The sequence below is a fragment of the Nicotiana tabacum genome, chromosome 11, assembly GCF_000715075.1.
Source record: "Nicotiana tabacum cultivar K326 chromosome 11, ASM71507v2, whole genome shotgun sequence".
Lineage (NCBI taxonomy): Eukaryota > Viridiplantae > Streptophyta > Magnoliopsida > Solanales > Solanaceae > Nicotiana > Nicotiana tabacum.
In genome coordinates, this window is record NC_134090.1 from 171356841 (window position 1) to 171364347 (window position 7507).

The window sequence follows — 7507 nt, forward strand, 5'->3', positions numbered from 1 at the left end:
AGGATGGTCTTTTCATTTTTGGTACACCTGTCCTAGACAGACCCAACCCCTATGTTGAGTCTCCAAAGTCAAATACGTGATGCAAGCAAACGTTCCTACTAGGGATCCGACATGAGGTCTTGTTATCACACCTCCTTTTTTACAATAACAATTCATCTAAGCTCGAATTCTGAACCCTGAACTAGAGATTCTGGGTTCGATCCCCAGTAGAAACGCCAGAGCTATCACACCTCCTTTTTTACCTACACCCCCGAAGAGGTGTATCAGGGAGTTTTTCCAATTTAAGTGACAATCGAAATGAGATTATTTTATTAAAGATTCAGAGTCGCCACTTGAGATAATTTAAGGTGTCCCAAGTCACCGTTTTAAAATCCTGAATCGAGGAAAGATTAACTTTGTTTTACAGTTCGCGAATACAGAAATTCAGGTAAGGAATTCTGTTAATCCGGGAGAAGGTGTTAGGTATTCCCGGGTTCTGCGGTTCTAGCACGGTCGCTCAACTGTTATTATTGGCCTAATTATCTGATTTTATAACACTTTAAGCCTATGTGCATTTTAACTTTTGAAAACTGCTTTTACTTATTTAAAGAAGATTTATCGTCGTCTAAAACATGTCTTTGGACCACGCCACATGAAATGCACCCCCAATCCGAAACACATTTTATTCAACATTATTAAGATTTGGAGTTGGGTCACATGAAATGCACACCCAAGTTTAAGGAAGTTAATTATTAAAATAACGCGCCTAAAGCAACTACATGTTCTTAACTTTGTAAAAGCCATGGGAAATTTGCTAAATGGCACGCCTCGAGTTCTAAGGATTTAAAAGAAATAAATAATTGAGGGCCACACACTTGAGATTTTATTTGGTGCGGCGCACCTCGACTTATTTTAAGGGAAAACTAAAAATTTGAAGGGGCCATAAGCTATTTGTGTTATCTAGTACAGCTCCCTCCACTAATTGATTAAAGGAGCAAGGAAAAATGTCACCACTACTTAAGCTAAAAGTTTGAACCAATTTTACAACAATAAATCCAAGTTCAGGCCAGCCTTATGAAAGAACATTTGCATTGAAGAGAGAAAACAGATTTGACTATTTGAAAACAACGAATGGCTCGTGCCATAATTAAGAGAACCAAAGACATGAAGGGGGTAGGCCCAATAATGAAAAACCTGCATCCCTGCTTTACAAACATCCTATCCCAAATTAAGGAGAAGGCAGGAGCGAGACTCGAGTTCGAGTCTCTTGGCATGCATTTAAGGTTAGCAACAATTAAAGAGGGGTTCAATATCGAACCCAGCTAACTACCAAAGGCAAATCAGCATTGAACCTTCAAGCTTGGGCCTGAATGAGCCCAAGTCTTAGTGAAAAGCGGCAGTCCAAATAAACAAGTCCACCAACGAACGTGTATTGCCCACGATTCCATTTTTGTTTTGTTCAAATTTGTGAATTAACATGGACTGTTACTGATTTCAGACCAACAATTGAAGAAGTAACATACCAACTGAGTAAAATCAAAATCATACCCAAAATTCAAAATTGATGTGAGACAATCATCACAACATTTCCTGCTTTCACTTATGTGATTAAAAATTGACAGTAGGCCTCATTAACAACTGAAAATCCGCACAATGCTACCATACAACCTATGCATTATTCCTTAATGGTGTCCATATTTCAAGATTGATAAGAGTTCAGTTAAAAAAATCCTGAAAGCGCCTACCAAATTTGCATCTATAGCAGTAAAAAACCTTGTGACTTCAATAATCAAAGAAACCACTCAAACTAAATAAACTACTACTACATTTGACTAATAGGATTCATGCATTGCAGACATTAAATACATAAGAATTTAAACAATTCCAGAGTTTAGAGTGATAAGCTACATTCACACAGAAGAATATTCAAATGGCAAGTTTAATACACGAAAAAAAACACGACTGATCTCTAAATGACATGCAACTATGTTCAAATCCATTGTCATTCATATGCAAGCCCAGGTTGTTTACATGGCTTTGATGTGCAATTCATAGGTTAATGGAATCCGGGGAGTACCTGGAAATTGAAATAAAAATAGAAAGGGTGAAGAGTCAGCAGAACAGCAACAGAGTAACACCCAACTTTAATCAAACAGTAACTTCAACAGCCAAACTCAAACCAGTCTTCAGAAAACCAAACTCAAGCCATGGAAACCAAGATGTAGGACTCTGATCTTCTTAGAAAAGAAATTTTCTAGCCAAATGAAACCAGAAAATACCAAATATGCAAGAATTAAGCACTTTTCTAAGCTAGAAATGCAGAGAATTGAGAATTCTCTCAAAGGACCTAGCCGTTTCAATTTTAGGGATTTTTTTCTCTTAAAAAATCTGACTTGAATAGCAAGTCTCGGTGCCTTTATAGGCAAGGCATTAGGACAGCTTAAAGATATCAGTCTTTGCATTTTGCCCCTTTTTCAATTTTGGTTTTAGCTCACATACCCCTAATGTAAAATTCAGAATTTTAAAATAGTCCCAAACCTCTTTTCCTAGAAGCTTCCTATTCAGTTACTACAGATTCCCTGAACCAATTACCTAAATTACTCTCTCAATTCTCTGATTTTACTCTTTAAACCTAACCCGGATCAACTGACCAAACTAATGGGTCTGCAGACCAAATTAAATCCCCACCCATACCCCTTTGGGGTTTTCGAATTTCAGAAGCCCAATTAGGATCAAACAAGGAATCCTATTCTAAGAACTAACCCAAAGTTCCCAAAAGAAAAGCTCCCGAAAACCATTAAAAATGTAATCAAACAATGATGAAGGCACATGAATCAATTACCTTAAGCTAATAGCAAAAGTTAACTAAATTAACCTATTTAAATTAACTAAGTGAAAATTACGAAACAGAACTTGATCATGTTTAACGGACTAAAAAAACAGAAATGGATTTCATAAAGTAGAAAGGAGAAAGGAGAAAGGAAAACCAAAATGGTGAACAGGAGAAAAATTTGAACTCAGAGGTGAATCAGATTATTATGAAAATTAAGTTAAAGAAAAGGAGAGAGGAGGATAATAGGAGAAAGAAAACACGAAAGGGACAAGAACTTACCGGATAGGACCTCGAAAACAGACGGAGACAAAAACTTAACCAAACTTATGTCGAATCCGTTGTTCTTTGTCAAGAACAACTGAATCGACATCAGTTTCGTCGAGTCAGGCCCTCAAACTTTGAAAGAAAAGTACTCCGCGATTATGCATGTCACCAGGCTTGGCGAAAATGATTTTTGAACTTTTAAGGTTTGAGCCCAGATTTAAGATTCGAACAAGTCCACGTTGATTCGAGGGTAAAGGGTTGGGTATTTAAGATGGGGAGATGAAAAGGATCCTAGGGTGTTATTTTGGGGAGAAACGGAGTAGTTTAGGGCTGCGCCGCCGACCAGGCATGGTGGCGAATGGGGGCGGCTTCTAGGGTTTGGACGTCTCTGAAGAAGGGGGTTGAGAGAGATGAGTTTGAGGGGGGGAGGGGTAGAGTTCGGACAGTTTTATATGGGGAGGGGTCAATTCCGGTCCATTGGATTTACAGGGATCAACGGCTCAGATCAAGGGATAATGAAACAGAGTCTTTTGGTTTGTATGGGGGAACCAAACCGGGTGAAGGCGAATTTGGGTTGGCTTTGGACGGGTTTAAGGGGTAATTGACTTGGGCTTGAGAGAATTAAATAAAAACGGCCCAAAATTGGAAAAACCTTTTTAATTCCTTTTCTTTTTTCTAAAAATGAAAATAAAACAAAACCCAACTTAATTCCTAAACCAAATTATCCTAGAAAATTAAATTAATTAACCCTAATAATTATTACAACTAATTAAATACAAAATTAAATGGAAAACCAGCAAAAATTCAAATCTAAAAATTGAACCATGAAAAAATAAATCATTTTTTGTGATTTTCCCATTTTATAAAACAACTAATTGCCAATTAATCCTAAAATGTAGAATTAAATCCTAAAATGCAAATGTAAAATATTTTTGTATTTATCATTATGATATAAAATAAACAAGCACAGACAAATGCAAACAATTTGACAGAAAATGCCACACAAAATCCACAAAATTGCAAACAATGGGAAAAATTATTTTGTTTTGAATTTGTGGGAGTAATTCATATAGGGCAAAAATCACGTACTCACAAACATTACCAGTAAACACCATCGGCACTATCCAAGAGGCCAAGTTTTATGTGATCGAAGGAGACATGAGGTACAACGCCCTGTTCGGGAGGCCATGGATCCGCAACATGAGGGTAGTGTTATCGACTCTTCACCAAGTGTTAAAATTCCCAACAGCAGGAGGGATTAAAACAATCTACGGAGAACAACTAGCCGCAAGAGATGTTTGCACGAAGAAGTGATTCCGATATCAACACTCGCAACGTGAAAGGAACCAAGTTCGGGTACAAAGCAAGAGGCTAAATAGCGATCACCGTCACTAGCCATGACCCAGCTGGATAAGCAGGGGACTGATGAAGACGATGATTACGGGGTTCCCATATCTTTTATACTCCCTGATGATTCCGACGCTACTAAATTGACAGTTGAGGAGCTGGAACAAGTCATCTTGATCGAGCATTTATGCAATCGGAATGTATACCAGGGCACGGGGTTAACTCCCGAGCTCAGGAAAAAACTTATTCAATTTCTTATAACTAACATAGATTTTTTCGTATGGTTCAATCTTGATATGACAGGGATCCCGCCGGAGATAACCACTCACAAGCTAAGCCTGGACCCGAAATTCCATCTAGTCAAGCAGATGAGAAGGCCCCAGTTCGAGGTCAAACATGCTTTCATCAAGAACGAGGTATCTAAACTCCTTAAAATAGGGTCCATTCGGGAGGTTAAATACTCGGATTGGTTAGAAAATGTAGTAGTCCTTAAGAAGGGAACTAATTATGAGTGTGTATAGATTATAAGGATTTTAACAAGGCGTGCCCCAAGGACTCTTTTCCTCTTCCACCAACATCAATCGTATGATCGATGCCACGCCCCGCCATGAGATCCTCAGTTTTCTCAATGCCTATTCTGAGTACAACCAAATATGGATGGACCCAGATGATCAGGAAAAAACCTCCTTCATCACTAAGAACGCCATGCACTACTATAACGTGATACCATTCCGATTAAAAATGCTGGTGTCACCTATCAACGCCTAGTAAACCAGATGTTCGAGAAACAAATAGGAAATTTGATGGAAGTTTACATTGACGATATGTTGGTTAAGTCACTGCGAGCAGAGGACCATTTAAAATATTTGCAGGAGACCTTCAACATATTGAAAAGGTACAATATGAAGCTGAACTCAGAGAAATGTGCGTTCGGAGTCAGATCAGATAAATTCCTCGGGTTCATGGTGTCACGCTCCAAAACCTGGGAGGCATGGCTGACACCCTGTACCGCACTAACCCAAGCAAACCACTCTATAACTCATAATCATTCGATTAAAACTAGAACATACATAGGTCGAGTTAGCTGAACTCATTCCTTTCGTAACTATCATGGGCCCACATGGCCACAACTCATAATGTATAACTATAAGTGGAAATACTGTATCACTAAACCATTTTTCTTAAAACATGAATACATATGAGCCATCAAGGCCTCTGATATACTGTACAAAATGAACCTCTGTCTACAAAGCCTCTAAGATTATTTGACATCAAATGGGACAGGGTACCGGCCTACCCATAAATCTGTAGCAAAACTCTAACACGATGACTCATAGACTCTGCTGCACTCCGAATCAGGTGGAGTCTTATCGATCCTTTGCTGAATGTCATTCTCGTATAATATGAGGGCTCGTCAATCTGATTATATACCTGCAGGCATGAATGCATCGTTCCCAACAAAAGAACATCAGTAGAATAATGTACTGAGTATGTAAGACAGAACTGAAACATAACAATAAGTCAACATTAATTAAAGACATATAAAAATCAACCCGCATATCTGAAGTGCCACCGTATATGCATACTTATTATACTTACATATATAACGATTCTCTTTGAGACTATTTCTATTACCCATATCGTATGATGTATGTCTGCCCAACTGATCAGTGGTAACTGCCCGACTGGCCATCGCAAGGTGGTAAATGCATGACTTCCCAACCGGTGGTAAATAATGATACATAACTGTCCAACCGGTGGTAACTGCCCAATCGGCCGTAGCTCGATGGTAAATGCATGTCTGCCGACCGGCTGTACCATGGTGGTAAATGAATATGCATGACTACCCAACCGCTCATAGCACAGTGTTAAATATGTAACTACCTAACCGGTCGTAGCTCGGTGGTAAATACATATGCATGAAAATGCATGTATCACAATATTATGAACATTAACATCTTTATCAAATACCTCAATATAGAACTAGATACATACTTAGACATGCTTGAATATCACTTTACGGGAATAAATAATATAGACATCCTTAACTGCTAATAGTATATCCACTTATGGAATATCATTACATTTACGTATCGTTACTTGGATCATGCCAAAAGAAAGAAGGATTAACCTTAACATACCTGAGATGATTCTCTTGATAATCCCTCTAATACAAACAATTGCGACAAAACTCGTGACGGCAAGATCGGAGTAGGAAAAAATCCGTATGATATTCTTGAGAAAGATTGCACCGTACTCCCTAAAATTTGCAAATAAATCTCACGCTATATTAACAAGGTGGGTTTTCGAATATGAAACCATTCAACTCCAATTCCAGTATCCCCTCTATGTCAAATACTTCTTAATGAGTTTATGCATCATCTAATGTGTAGGAGTATCAAATAATTAGTTTACTGCGAACCAAATCTAGAGTTGCCCATAAACTTGAGACTATTCTTGAATCAAAGAACAAAGAAGTAGCTTTCTTTATTCTACAAGTGAAGCAAGACTTTAGTGAAGATGAGGTAAAGAAGAATATACACATTATCTAGGCAAACAGCGGACTCTATTTATTAAATGGAATAACCCATGTTCTTAAAGACTTTGCCAAATATCACATCTCTAAGCTTGCCACATAACATAATGACTAAGCCTTAATCTTACTCAATTGTGCCACCTTTCAATTATACGGCAGGAGTCATTAAATGAAAGAAAGGGGCTGCCACGTTTTGGGCTTGTTAGGCCTTATCCCAACATCTTAATTAATTACCTACTAATTCTTAATTAACTAGTTAATCTCTCACTAAACAATAACTAATCAATTGCCCGCATAATTAAGAATTATCTCAAATTACTTAAAATACTACTCACTTTCAACACACTTTATATACCTTACTATTATGGTCATGTGGTACTATATAAAATTAATATATACGCTATTATTTCATTAAAATATCCGTATAAAATACATATATTTTCTCAACTTCTAATTTTCCTAATCTCATATAAATAGTACAAATTTTCGTACACTTAATTCTTAAGAAGGTAAAAGATATCCTTCTTTTTTTGTGAGAAAATAATTTA

General features: G+C 37.5%; 1 long non-coding RNA gene across 1 annotated transcript; it reads right to left on the reverse strand.

The window, feature by feature from the left end:
- Nucleotides 1-5644: 5644 nt before the first annotated feature.
- On the reverse strand, nucleotides 5645-6942 carry LOC142166591 (uncharacterized). The gene is made up of 2 exons (XR_012697000.1): nucleotides 6565-6942; nucleotides 5645-5854 (listed from the first exon to the last, which is right to left on the reverse strand). It is a non-coding gene; the product is annotated as an uncharacterized LOC142166591 (long non-coding RNA).
- Between the last annotated feature and the right edge of the window lie 565 nt (nucleotides 6943-7507).